Here is a 15,258-nt window from a genome sequence, read left to right on the forward strand (position 1 = left end):
TTTTGGAAGCTTATTGTACTTATCTAATAATATTTCACTTTTATTTGGTTTTTCTTTTGAGATATACGTCAATCAATATAATGGTTTGGTGATTACTTGCAGGTATGATGCAATGATGGTTCAAATCCCACAAAATGTCGTCTTACCCCAACACAAACATTACATTTTGGCATTAGGCAACAAAAGCCAGACAGCATGAGAGCGAGGACAAAAACAGGGACAAGATCCATCGATCCATCCCTCTTCTGTCTTGGTCTGCTGAGGAACATCCCCGCTGAGTTCATCTAATCCTGCAGCGTGGCACTGTCTGAAGAACACTGTGTGACAAACGATCACATTAACACTATTTTGGTGGTATTCTCTTTTTTACGTTGCTTTTCATGACAGTGGAAAATGTAAAATACATCAACAGATGGCAAATCATTATAAGCATAGAAAACAGGATGTCGTCCAAAAAATGCTTTGTCCAATATATTATTATGAAATAATAAGTAATTGATCAGATAAGTAGAAAACAACCATGATATGGTCCATATCATGGATGTTTGAGTGGTCCATTAAATTTAAGAGGCTTTTATCCTTTTATTATATATCAGTGGCATCCACTCAACTTTGTATTAGACATTGGATTTATAAATGATCAAATTCCATACATCTTGTTCCTTATCCTTTTCTGTCTTCAATTATATAACTTGTCATGACTGGTTTACTTTTAAAAGATACCTGAACAGTGCGTCTGCTGTAACAAATGTTAGGCATCATCTTCTTACTTTCCTTTCCAAACTATTAATCACAACCATTGTGGCACAAAGTGGATTACAGATCAGATTTATTACATCTGTGACCTTGATACAGCACCAGAAAGTGCCTTTGACCTACAGGAGCTGGTAGGGGAACACAGTGAGGGAGCAACAGCCAGCTGTGACCTTGATCCAGTGCCACCATCACAGCATCACTCTTCACCTTTCAAACATACCTTATAAATCAGTTAAGGGAATCATACATTGAATTTGAAAAGACACAGGGTTAAGTAAATTACACTTTTTGGGGGAGATTTAGGAGCAGGCAGGAAGAGACACAGCTGAAATGTTAAACCCTGATTAATGGCATAGCTGACTTTTTCCCTCCATGGGTATGTCCTTTCAACTTTTAGTGTATTTTTTTAGATAATTAGCTTCTGGGGGGTTAATAGTGTGAGCATACTTTCTTGGTGAAACTCACCTTGGCAAGTAAACAAAAGGCAAACTTTCAGCAGCAGTCAATCATGTGAAACAGCGGATACAAAGTCTATGGAAATCATAATATTAAAAAGGTACTATTATGCTATTTGGGGTTTTCCCTTTCCTGTAGTGTGTGTTTGTGTGCATGTAAATGGCCTGCAAAGGCTAAAATCCCAAAGTTCCTTCCAGGGGGAGTTTCTCTCCCACACTCTCCCCCCCCCTGTCTGAAACGCCTCAATGAAACTCCTTTGCTTACTTTCGTAACATAGTTGTAAGGGAAACTTCTGCAGCAATGGAGAGTCAGGACTCAGAGAGACACGAGGAGAGTTGGAGCTTTGATGTCAAACACTGGTAGTTTATTACAAGTATCGGCCGGAGAATTTCACATCACAAGTCACAGCAGCCAGAGGTTCTGACTGCACGGTGGGTTGCCATCAATTCTGCCAAGCCTCTCTCTCGATAGACCTTTTAACTAGTTTACAGAGAGTTCTGGGAACACTGGAGATAGCCTCAACATCTGGAGACACTCAATCGCTTGTCTGACTCTTAAGCTCTGTGACCGAGAGTTGACCGGTCATAGACTGAGAAATATCAACATATGACTGCATTAGCACATTCCTTACGGGAGATAACAGAGTCAGGGTTGGTCGTAAACGTCAACAGGCGAAAAGGTTAAATATCTTAGGAGTAAAGACAGAATTATTCCCTAACAATAGTGAAATCACTAAGTAACAATCACGCTTCTATTGACTAGTGCTCTAACACATTGTAAGTGAAGGGGCGAGATATTTCTCACACATCTATTAGCGGTTGACCAATCACAACAGAGCTGGCTAGCTAACCAATCAGAGCAGACATGGCTGTTGTTTCAGAAAGAGGTTGAAAAGAGGTGCTGACAGTATGAAAACAATTAAAGTACTTTTTGAACATTGAAGCATGTAAACGTATACAACTAGAGGCACAAAATAAAAATATGAGCCTAAAACTTGATCAGTTATTCTTTTTTGGAACGAGGTAATTTTCTCTTTTCTGTTTTTTTAATTCCAAAGTTTCCACTCTAAAGCAGTTTATATAAGGAGAAGATTACTTTAATTAGGATAAAGTGATATGAATCAAAGTGAGAAGCAAACAGTTGGAGATAAAGACAAGATGTTTAACTTAAGAGATAAATCATCTCATTCATAATGATTCATTTGCTGAGCACAGATGAGTGACATGAGATTTTTACAAGATTTGTGATTAATTGTGCCATTACGTCAATTAAAGACAGTTTCACGTTCAGCTTTAATGGATTGAGACATAACGAATAGATCCCTTGGTTAATGGGAACACACTTTAGAGGTGAATGATTCATACACTAATGAATAGTTTCCCTCCTGAGGGGCTTAATTTTGCCAGGAGATAGAGACAAGGCTTTTGTTTGGTGGCATAGAAACAATTCCCTCTGTTGAGCAACAGTTGGCTTTATGCGGAAGATGACGTCATTCCCGCGGACTCGTGGGACTATTCCCGTAGGGCCTGACAGTGGGTGTAAGAGGAGGAGGTGTGAAACAAGAGTTCCAACAGACAATCAAAAAGAAACAAGAAAGCGAAATAAAAAATATACTTATTCCCAGTCAAATATATATTATAGCTCCTACATTTTTTAACATGTGCCAGAGAAAAAATAACAATATAAAATAAAGAATAAAGTGAGCTGTGTCACTTTTTATCCTGTATTGGTGTTCTTCTTCCTTTTATGTTGCTTGACTTTCATTCCATGATTTTAGAGATGACGCACATTGATATGTGTCAGACAAGACATTTGTTTTATTATAAATGAACTTGCTTGTTTTGATTCGACTTTTGTAACTGATCAATTCATATTATCATGTATCCTTAGAGGTGAAAAGGACAAACCCACACCCATGTGGTCCCCATAAGTAGTAATTATTTTTCTTTGAGCCATGTTTAGGCATGCTTTGAAATACATGTGAACGGTTTTTTGTGAGCCTTATTGCTCTCATCTTCATCTTGCCGTCAATCCCCCATTGGACATTGACAAATCAGCAGGCTACAGTGCACTGCCATTTGCAAATGCAGTTGCTACATTCAGTACCAATGTAACCGACACTGTCTACCACAACGTAGTGAGAATAATGATATTTAGTGTCAGAAAATCAATGTTCTCTTGGCATCTCTAGAGCTCCTATGTTGTACATGTCATGGCAATGCTCAAATACTTCTTGTAAACAAGTGAATATTTTCCCAATCAGGGGTTACCAAAAACATTTTTAAACATGCTCTAGGATTCATGTGTATCCGAAACAGATTTCAAGTAAAATGACACCAGATAACATAAGAGCCGTTAAACCAGTGTGAAGATGTCTTCATATAAATGATTTAGCTCACTAAGGGATTGGCAAAGTACAGACAAAAGCCGCAATAAGAAAGCTTTTAGGATATGGGGCAGTTTATCATACAGATCGCCTTGTGGGACAGGCAGATGGTAAATCGGGTTAGGAAGAATGGTCATAACACAGGAAACACACAGCTAACAGACACATAAATGTGCCAAAAGTCTGCCTCTATATAATTGTTACTGGAAAAGTGATAAAATAATAAAGAACCGCAGGCAAGGAATTTAACTCTTATTCTAAACATTTGAAAATAGATCATTATTTTCAATGGACAGAACAATAGCGCAAATCTCAAGATCCCCCAGATTCTTCTACGAGTTTCTGTGTGATGGTCCCAGCTCCCCTCTTAGAAAGGAATGATCAAAAGTCATGGAAGGTCACTGTTCTCTGTCAATAATCCACTCCAATCGACACTCCGGGGACACACAGAGGTTGAGGACCGGCAGCAGTGACAGATCATGACCAAAAAAAAGCTTGCAAATGAAAATAAATGCAGCTGTTTCATCACTGCTCGTTGATTATGCCTTTCCATCTCCCTTAGGCTGCAAGGACTTCTGGGATATCATCAGAGGTGTAATATTATTGCTGTTGGCATTATTAGATTAAATAGTATCCATCTTTCTGTTCACACGTGCAGTTACAAGGTGTGATTTTTGATTTTGTCCAGTATTTGATTTTCTGTATTTTAATGTGTAGTAGGAAAAATTCAAAAGGCATCCTTGAGTCTGATTCTCTGTAAGAAGTACAGCTGTGGCTATTACATAGGGTACAATGCAGCTATGAAGAAGTTGCATTAGACATACAAGATGAATGATACAACTCTGTGTAGAGAGGCCAACGAAATGCTGTGAGACTGGGTTGCAACCTACACACACACCAGCTCAGAAGCATTATTGTCCTTGGCTTAGGAGGATCAGTGCAGGGACCCTCATGAATAAATAAGGTGAATAATGGTTGTTCTTTCAAAGTGGATAGGAAATGGTGGTGCAAAAGATTAACAGCTTCTAAATAAGGATGGATGTTTGTCATGGTGAACAGCCAACCCAGTCTCACGGCATTTCGTGTTATAGTCACGACATTTAATCTATTGATTCGTGTTCACCAACACTATTTTCCCCTTTTTTTCGTGTCACACAGAACGATTTTAAAAGCAATGTATTTCTATTGGTAATGTGTTTCGTGCCTGCACCACGTTTTTTTGTCCGGTCGGGTCTTGGAAGACAGGAAGCTGTGTGGTTCATAAAAACATGTTCTTACTCAATATCAAGCCACGATTATTGTTTTTATTTGAAATCGTATAATGTCTGACTTTCTTTGCCGTCCGCGAGGAAAAGAAATGGGGCTCAGAGCCTCAGAATACTGAAATCTGTATTTATTAAAAAAAAAATGTCCTTCTAAATTGTTATTCTTTTCTAAATAACACACTGTTATTTACTCAACAATAACACACAATTATCCTTGTTTTTATTTATTTGCTTGATTCTATAATCTCTGGCTTTTTTGGCGTCCGTCAATTGCTTGTATCCATAATGGGCAGCATTAATACCCACATGACAGCTCATTGTTACTTTGTAATTCTACTCCACTACAATTCAGAGGTTAACCTGGTATTTTTACTCCACTACATTTATTTTAGTTACTTTGCAGATTCTGATTAATGATGTGAAATATAAGCAACCCTTAAATCAGACTTTAGTTACACCTGAGTAAAATTCAGGGAAGGTGATTGTCAAGTGCCAACAATCAGGAGAGATATTTGATAGTTGGTGCTTGAGAAGACTAAACATTTATCTACAAATCCCTATAAAGTATATTCATTACTCGTTATTCTCTACTAATAGTTCATTAAAGACTGTATATAATGGCTATTTTGCACATCCCTTTCAAGATTTCAAGATTTTCAAAGGTTTATTGACATATCATATACACAACTACAGTGTAGTTGTGTATATGATATGTAGTTGTGCAATGAATGAACAACTTGGGTCGCAGGTTTCTCAACAGTGCATTACAAGACATCTATCAATATGTGTGTACCTCCACCATTAAACTGTCCTATTCTGCCCATCTCTTATACTGTCTACATACACTGAACAAAAATATAAACGCAACACTTTTGTTTTTGCTCCCATTTTTCATGAGATGAACTCAAAGATCTAAAACATTTTCTATATACACAAAATAACCATTTCTCTCAAATATTGTTCACAAATCTGAAAAAATCTGTGATAGTGAGCACTTCTCCTTTGCCGAGATAATCCATTCCACCTCACAGGTGTGGCATATCAAGATGCTTAAACTGTTCTTTACTCACCATCTTCTCTTTCTACTATGAAGAACATAAACTACCTAAGATAATAAAGATGCTAGGCTACACTTTGAGGGGACACCACTAATTAAAATGTCAAAATGTTGAATTCTCTCTTTTTGTTGGTGAGTCCTTGAGCAGAAAGAGTATAGTGTTGTTGTCTTATTATGTTGAACACTTGCTACCAAATATTTATTAGATATTGTCAGTTAAGAGATGACACAAATTTAGCGTACAAAGATGTAGGGCAACAGACACATTTCTCCCCTGGTTGGACTCCTCTCTTGGCCTTGAAACTATGGCAAAAAAAACGTTTCCACTACTGCTTTCATCATTCAAAAACAGTATTCTTCCCATGAGCCTCAGCTTTACGTAATTGTAGTGCTTATTAGTCAATGTTAGCATGCTAACACGCTAAACTAACAATGTAAACATGGTGAACACTCATCACCATGTTAGCACTAACACGGTGAGCATGCTAGCTTGCTGTCATTAGCATAACTCTCATAACACAGCCTCACAGTGCTACTCACTTGGCTTTACATGTCTTGTTTTCAAGAATTGAGAGCAATGTCAGTATTGCTGAATACTCTCTCTGTTAGCATATATGGAGAGCGTAGTCATCTATGTTTCTACCAATCTACCAGGCAGTAGCCCATCAGGGGGGTGTAAAGTGCAATGCTAACTCGGTTTAAAAAGCAGTCGCTGTTGTAGGCCTAATATGTTAGCTGTTTAGCCATGTTGCATTTTGTCAGCTGTAGTGCTTTTACAGCTAAAGTGTATAACAGGGCTGTAAGTGGTATTTAGGAATGTGTTTGTCATTAATCAAATTAAAAACGTTTTACGTTTTTCAACTAGCACGTAAAAAAAAAAAACGTAACCTTTAATCTTTAATCACCTCCATATCTCATCCCTCATGAAGAAATGTTGATGGAAAAAATGTATATTCATTTCTACAGCTTCCTAAAAGTATACACAATTGTAATTGAGTGATGGAAGAGAATTGCAGGGTGAATGACAGACGGACAAACAGGGTCGATCCTTGACTCGTTAATCTTTGCACTTTAATGGATGAAGAGTGACAGACACCTCCAAGAAATCAATTTTTATGTGATCTTCTCTGGCAAAGCTCGTGAAGCAACAAGTCATTACAACTCGCCTTTGTGAGACTCCACACACACACACACACACACACACACACACACACACACACACACACACACACACACACACACACACACACACACACACACACACACACACACACACACACACACACACACACACGGAAATAAAATATAAAACAGCCACACCCTTCCAAATCCTGTCCCAGTGAAATGCCACATGCTCTATGGATGTCAACCTTAATTACCTCTCTGTTTAATTATTCTCTTTCTTTTGCAAACAAATGAGCTGACACGCATGTTTGAATATGTGTGTCCCAATCGGTAGACATTAATGCAGTGAGGAAAAACATAACAATTAAGGTATCATAGGGAAAGAGCTGACAGTAATATTAAAACTCCAGTATGCACGTTTAAATCCATTAATGCACCTGAATCAATTACCACGTCCAATAAGCCACACCTGATCTTCAAGGCTTCATGATTTTTTGCAGCTTTGTGGATTCCCTACAGCGCGCCCTCCCTGTACCCCAGCCTATTTCCCCGCACTCAGGCTTGCCATGGTAGATCAATGGCACGGCATGAGGCTAGGTTTTTAATTGAGGTGTCCTGAAGGGTGGGGGGTGATTTAATGAGGCCAGGTCCTGTTTTCATCCTGACCTTTGAGGCTCTGCCCTACAGGTGTCCATCCTCTTACTTAAAAGGAATGTATGGGCTTGTAGGGGCTACCCCAGAGGTGTCACACCTCACCAAGCTCCTCTGCAGAGCGTGACATTTTCACCTGAATCTAATATGCCCAGGAGAATTCTTTTTTGTATAGCCATTACACAGGAGCTGGTGTTCCTATTAGCAGTGCTACCCTGCTGCAAGATGAACACGATGTTCTGTGGTCACGTTTAAATGATGTATATGAAGCACGTCATCCAAGTGCATTTTTGTCTGGTGAACCAAATGTGAGCTGATATTTTTTTTTCTTTTGTTCTCCTTTAGCTAGCTGATACTTGGATCAAAATGCTATAGGAGTAGATATCTGGTGTAAACTAAACATTGCATGTACTGATTTAACTTAAAAAAGGAAACCATGACTTGGCTTACAAAAGTTTATTGCAATATTCCAAGTCACTTGTTTGTTTTTTTAAATATATAGCCTGTCTGCATCTGCGCAAGTAATATACATGCTTATCATTGCTTGTCACAGCATTTTTTTGTGAGACTAAACCGTAAATTAAAAACCAAAACTAGCTCTTTAATTAATAGTTCATTTTTAGAGCTAGTTTTTACGCTTCATTTAGAGTCTAATTGAAGCGTAAAGCCTTACTTTGAAATACAAATTGATTTATTTTGTTAGCGCTTTTACAGGTGCTCAAAGTCGCTTTCCAGAGATAGTGAAAAGAAAAGAACAACAAATACTTATAGTAAAATCAAATAAAAATCAAGCAATACAAAAACAATCACACATTAAAAGACAAATTGAAGAGACAGAGTTCCTTTGAGTGAAACAATTAACAACATTTCAGTTAAACACAGATGATTGAACAGGTGGACTGTTGCTAGTGCCAATTTGTATGATCTAAAAAAAATCTAAACAATATAAATATTTATTTTTCATTCAATAAGTGAGGCGTATATAGTGTAAAATATATAACTATAGCTGCTATGTCATTGTATTTTTGTCCTTTGCTTCTTTGACTTTTGGGCATGTCATATTTGAATGGCCCTTGTGCCGATAAATAAAGTTCCTTTGGTATCTGGAGTGCTCACCATATGTGAATGTATTAAATGTCTATATTATAATTGGGAAAGCAACGTTTTCCATTCCACTAAGACAGAAATCGGGCCAACTTTTGTGTTTTTAATATAGGTATAAAATGTCACTGAATTTTTCATTTTGCATTATAAGAATGTAAAAACGTTGTACGCTTCTTGAAGAAGTTACTAATACCTTACAGTTCAGAAGAATACTGATTGTGAGCACTGACAGGGCCAGATAGGCATTGGTCGTATCTATGGCTACGACTAAGGTCTGAAATACTATTTGACAGCGTGTTTCATCATTCAAAGCCCTGTAATGGTGCAGACTTTTAATGTTCCTCTTGGATGTTCTTCTTGACCCTCAGAGAAGGAGAACATGTTGTGTCTTTCAGGCATGTCCTTTCCTAACAAAAATGACAGGAAACATAAAACATATTATTGCAGAACAAGTGTGTTATTTATGAAAGCGGTGTGTTTGTGTGTTTAGGGGCTGTAGATATCATTATTTTGTAATTGTAATGTTTTTTTTTTATTTCAACAGTGAGCTACAAAGACAATCAGATTATGAATGAACAGTATGAAGTTCATCAACATTGAAATATATGTTATTATTAGTGGTGCACGATAATTATCGGTCCGATATTAGGAATTATGACGTCATCCCGATAAAAGTATTAATAGCCCCGATAATATACAATATATTTTTTGGGTAAAAAAAAAGAAAAAATACTGCGGTGTGGGTGGATTGGGATGAGGGGCGCTTGTTTTTCACTCGGCTCCTCCCGTTTTGCCAGTACTGTGGTATTAGTGGTTTAGGAAGAGGGGAGTTTTTCACAAATCCAGCGCTCCCTAACTCATGCCTGGCTGTGACGTAAATGGTGTGCGGCCGTGAAGCCAGGACAGTAAACAAACATGTCGTCGGTAGTATGGGACTATTTCAAAGTTTCAGAGTTAGATAGGTCGCTTGCTATTTGTATTAACAAATGCAATGCAGAAGTTCCACGAGGAGGGAAAAAGGCAACGAGCTATAATAAGTAGGGATGCTCCGATCGCCAATTTCGGGGCCGATCGCCGGAATCAGTATCGGCCGATACCGATCGCCGATCCGATCGAGTGGGCGGGGCCTAAATGGAAGATTTAAACATCACTTTAAATCTTCCATTTAAAGTGATGTTTAAACTCAGTTAATGGGGCTCATTCACTGGAGCTTCCACAAACAACAATCAACTTAATTATTACATTCAAATGATGTACATTATTCAAGTTTACATTCACTTTGGATAATAACACGGGAGAAATGAGCGGAAGCGCTCTCTTTTCCTCTCTCCCTCTCTCTCTCCCTCCTGACAGCCTGTCAGTATCTCATGCAGCTCACTGATCTAGTAATGAGTGATCCGACAGTGAAGAATAAATATATTTATAATAACTAGTTTAGCTTGTTCCAGAAGTAGATAAAATAGCTAAGTGTGTTAGGTCTAACTCTTGTGTGTTTCGTCCCGCTTACCGGTCCGGCGGGCGGAGCTGCAGGATTTCTGCTTCACACACACGTTGCATACCGCTATTTTACTGTCTTCTTCAGACACCTTAAAATAATGCCAGACCGGTGAAGCCATTTTGGCGAGCTTGTTTTGCCGCACACAGAGAAAAGTGTCATGTATATTACGTCATGCGATCGGCTCTCGCGATCGGCATGTTTAGAGAGCACCGATCGATCGGTAGAGAGTGAGTATCGGCCGATATCGATCGGTGACCGATCGATCGGAGCATCCCTAATAATACTTCCAACCTGATTAGTCACCTGAAACATCGCCATCGCTGCGATGGTGTGTTAAAAGCGTACGAAGACGCCTGCGCTGTTAAACTAGCAGCGAATCCAAAGCCAGCTGCAAAGGCACCGGGGCTTTTACCTATCGACGAGGCTTTTGAAAAAGGCAAGAACTTTATTTGGGAAAATAAATATGGTCACTTTGAAGAGTCAAAACTGTTCTTGGCTTTGTTTTGTTCATAGTAGTAATGCTCATGTCATTTTCTCACTACTAGTCTTTTTTTTACCACCAGGTGTGCAAAAACTACAGGTACATTTAATATATATATATATAAATATTATATTATTATCGGTTATCGGTATCGGTCTTGAGAAGCAGGAAGTTATCGGTATCGGTTTCAAAAACCAATATCGTGCATCCCTAGTTATTATCAAAATAATATTTAACTGTTATCAAAACGTAGTGCAACTGTCGAAGCTTGCTCTGTTGTCTCACTGAAAGAATAACTTTTACCACGTTTTTTACAGACAATATTGAGAGATAAATAGTAGCAGTTCTCACTATGTGTTAAATATCTTTGCCTTCAATACATTAAATTAGAAAGCTGACAAAGTCATATTGCTTGTTAATATCTAAATGTAACTTTTTGCATGGAAAAACCCCTCAACTTAACTGATGTGTAGGTGATCTAGTATTTAGTATTGTTTAATGGAATGTATATCAGTGTATTAAAGTCAATACTTCATTTATTTAAACCAATATATTTCTTGATTATTTGTACAGTATGAAAAAAAGAGTCTTTATACCTGTGCTGAAGTTCACTGCTGTGAGGAGTCCAGTTCTGTCTCTCACTCTCTGGTCCAGCCTGTCTGCATCACATAGACACCTTAAACCAGGGGTGCCCACACTTTTTGGGCTGGTGAGCTACTTTTGAAATGACCAGCTCACCGAGGTCTACCAACCAAAAATAAAATCTCAAATTGCAAGGGTTGCTGAATAACACGTTTTATTTATACATGGGATAATAGGGCTGCAACGACTAATTTGATAATCGATTAATCTATCGATGAATGAAACGACTAATCGACTATTCAGACTATTACTGTATGCCTTGCACAATTTCTCAAACGCTCTTGTTTAGCCATCAACTTTTAGATTTAGCTTGAGGTTGTTTTAGGCATGTGGAAACTAACAATGAAGACAATACAGATTAATACTTGATTCAAAAATACATATATTATTAAATTAACAAATTGTTTACAAAATTAACATTGCTTTTTATTTAAATAAAATAAATAATATTTCGCATCAAAAGAAACAACAATGTTTTAACAAATCGTATTAAATAATCTGATGACAGAACTGTGAACAGAATAGCTGAAACTTTAACAAAATAAAGAGTAACTCAGTTTCCTCTAATCATTAACCCATGTTTGTATCATTGAGTTAACTCCGTGTGTTGCTGCTAGCATACATAACACCTGACGTGGAAACGTTACTCGTGGATGGGGCTGCAGAGCTGCTAGAAAGACAGTCGAGCCCGGTGCATTCCTCCGTCTGAATGTGGAGCACTTTTGATAAATGTTTAGACACACTGCTCGTGTTACCGCCCTCACATGCTGAACTCTCTTGGCAAGGAGCATTGTCCTCAAGACGGGTAACATTTAACCACACCTTGGAGCGCTTCTCTCCGCCATCTCCTCCGTGTGTTGCTGCATGTAGCAGCCGCGTGTGTGTAAACTGCCCCGCCCCCCTCGCACACAGACGGGGGAGAGATCTCGTCTCGATTGGAAAGATCAAAAATACACCGACCATAGACGCATTTGTTTGTCTTTTTGCATGTTAGAAACGAGTTGGCGACACTAAGACTGCGAGATAATGTTTGTGTAGCAATAATACATGACCTTTCTCTTTCTCAACTCGCTACTCGGAGGGAAGTCGCTGTCATATGCCTTGTGAACACTCCGATAATGCCTCTCCACGTTACCTTTCTTTGGCAGAGCGACGCTTGCTTTACAAATAAGGCAAATAACCTTTGAATGTGACATCACAAACAAATATTCTTCCTCCCGTGGTTTGTCTTTAGCTTCTTGCTCGGTCCCGCACTCATTTTGTTGTTTGTCTCTTGTTTGTCTCTTTAACTTAATTTGAGTTTTCCCGGCACTTGACTGATTTTGTATCGCTTTGCATTCTGGGTTAACAGACTGGAAAGCGATAGGTCGCTTTTTCTGTCAATCAAGTAAACTCCTGAATTAAGTGGCAGGGGGGCCAAGGGAGGAGGGATCAAAACCTGTTTTGTCTATTTTAACGGAGCTGGATTTTTTTTTAATGAATGACTCGCGATCTACCAGCATTGCCCTCGCGGTCGACCGGTCGCCCGCGGTCGACGTACTGGGCACCTCTGCCTTAAACAAACAGATATATATGTAAAGTACCATGTGTACAAACAATATAACTGATTCTCTTCTGTTGAACATGTTGGATTGTGTATTGTCCGAGTCAGGGTCCTTACCAATGCTTACTGTTTATGTGATACCCATTTGGTAATGCAATTAATAAAAACAACAAGGTTTGGGTTCGTTCTTCAGATGACTGTGACGTTAACGTGTAAGCTCAATAATGAACTCCAGCTCAACCAACCATATTGTAATATCTAAGTAATCATCTTGAAATATGACATTAATAATTGTAATATACACATCTTATTGTGAGGTTGATTTCACATACACTACTTCGACGTTAACTTGTCTACATACTTGAGCATAGCCAATTTAAATTAACCTTAGCGATGCATACAGTACCTACCTACATAATAAAATATCTCTCTACGTTACAAGGATGACCTTATTTTATCAACCTCAAACAGAAGCCGTTTGTTCAACAGTATTATCCCACTTAACGCTTGTCTATTTCGTGTTAACCTTTATACAGTCTATGATTTTAACTTGGAGGCTACGATTAGCATCGTTAGCACCGATGTAGCTACCACTCGCTAAACGCTAACCCAAGCCTTAACATTCATTACGTAGCTGATTAAAATCATTAACACATAAATAAAGCACTCGAATTTCACTTACCGCAAAACCGCATTCATGCACCGTCAGTTTTAACCGCAGAGCGAGTCACAATAGTCCGATATATAAGCATGAAGAACAAACAACCACGACCGGCTTTAAGTTGTGTTTCCTGGATGAACTGACCAGGCAGAGTCCCTGTAGCTAGCTTCACGGAGCAGCTAGCAGAGAGACAAGAAGCTAGCAGCAGCAGTCACTTGACAGAGCCGTCACTCAATGTGACCACGCCCTAATTTATGCAAAAGCGTTAAGACCTAATATAAATAAAAGGGTCGTGTTAGAAAACAATTCACTCACAGATCCATAATCATGAAGGTGGAATCTAACTATATCGATAATAAAATGTATGGAGCCAGGGGTAGAAACATGTTTTTTTCTGCTGTAAAATTGGGCATTTTAACATGGGGGTCAATGGAAATTGCTCCTTTCTGCAGCCATCGCCTATCGGCCAATATATGAACTGCAATGTGTGGCACTTCCGTATTGGCGTCCCGGCTATTCCCCAGAGTTTGCCCCTTGGGTGCAGACTTGATGTGATAATCGTGACATGTTACTATCTCCTGATGTTAGCAAGTCTGAAGGGCTGTTATTGAGGTTCAGCCACAGGATTTTTCATGGACACCCAATCAGATTACCTCTGCACATTTTGGTTTCCAGATTGAACAGACTCTGATTTCTGTTTTTCTTTCATGCTCCTGAGGGGTTAAACCATTTTTTCATATTTTTCACGAGAGAACATAAATCATATTGTAGGCTATAGAGAATGGCTTCAACATTTTGCTGGCATTTTGTCGTTTAGACTTCACTATGTTGGGCGCAAGTCTGCATTTATTCTTCATTGCATCACATTATCGTTTAGGAAACAATTTGAAGAAATGGCAGCTTAGATAATACGATAAAAAAAGAGACTTAAACTAAAATTAAATAAAATCATGCTCTAGATTTGTTAAGATAAGTGTAATCAACATTCTGAAAATGCCAAAAGCTTCCATGGGAATAACAAGACTTCATTTTTTAGTTATCCTTTTTTGCTATGTCTTAAAACACTTTTTTTGTGTAATTTCCCCCCAAATACAATTATTCTTAATTATGTTATATTATAATAATAATAATAATAATGGGTTCCATTTATAAAGCACTTCATATTTGATTTCAAATCCCGAAGTGCTACAAGTAGTGAGCATATTACAAATTAAGTCAATTATTCCTGCTTTTCCAGTCCTTTGCACCCCTAGTGAAGATTGATGTGATACAGCAACAGCATGGTGACTGAAGCTAAAAAGAAACTAGAGGAGTGATTTCTCACTATTGGGAACCTTGACATGTGTAACATTTTATTTGAAATCGGCTGTTTTCTGTAAATGCTAAACCCATGTCTGTGTTCAGACTTCACCTTTCAGATGAAACTGCTGCCATTATGAGAAGGTGACCCTGTGCCTTTGGTTATTATGGTTTAATCAAAGCAGTGATTATTTGAAAAGCCACATACCAGAATACCCTATATCCTGGTGGAGTACATCGGCAGTGCTGAGAGCGTGTTTGCCCAGTAGGGACTGCCTCAATGAATAATTGTCACCTGGATGTGACCCGTTGAGATGGGGAAGGTCTCACTGGG

This window comes from Gymnodraco acuticeps, unplaced genomic scaffold, assembly GCF_902827175.1.
Source record: "Gymnodraco acuticeps unplaced genomic scaffold, fGymAcu1.1, whole genome shotgun sequence".
Lineage (NCBI taxonomy): Eukaryota > Metazoa > Chordata > Actinopteri > Perciformes > Bathydraconidae > Gymnodraco > Gymnodraco acuticeps.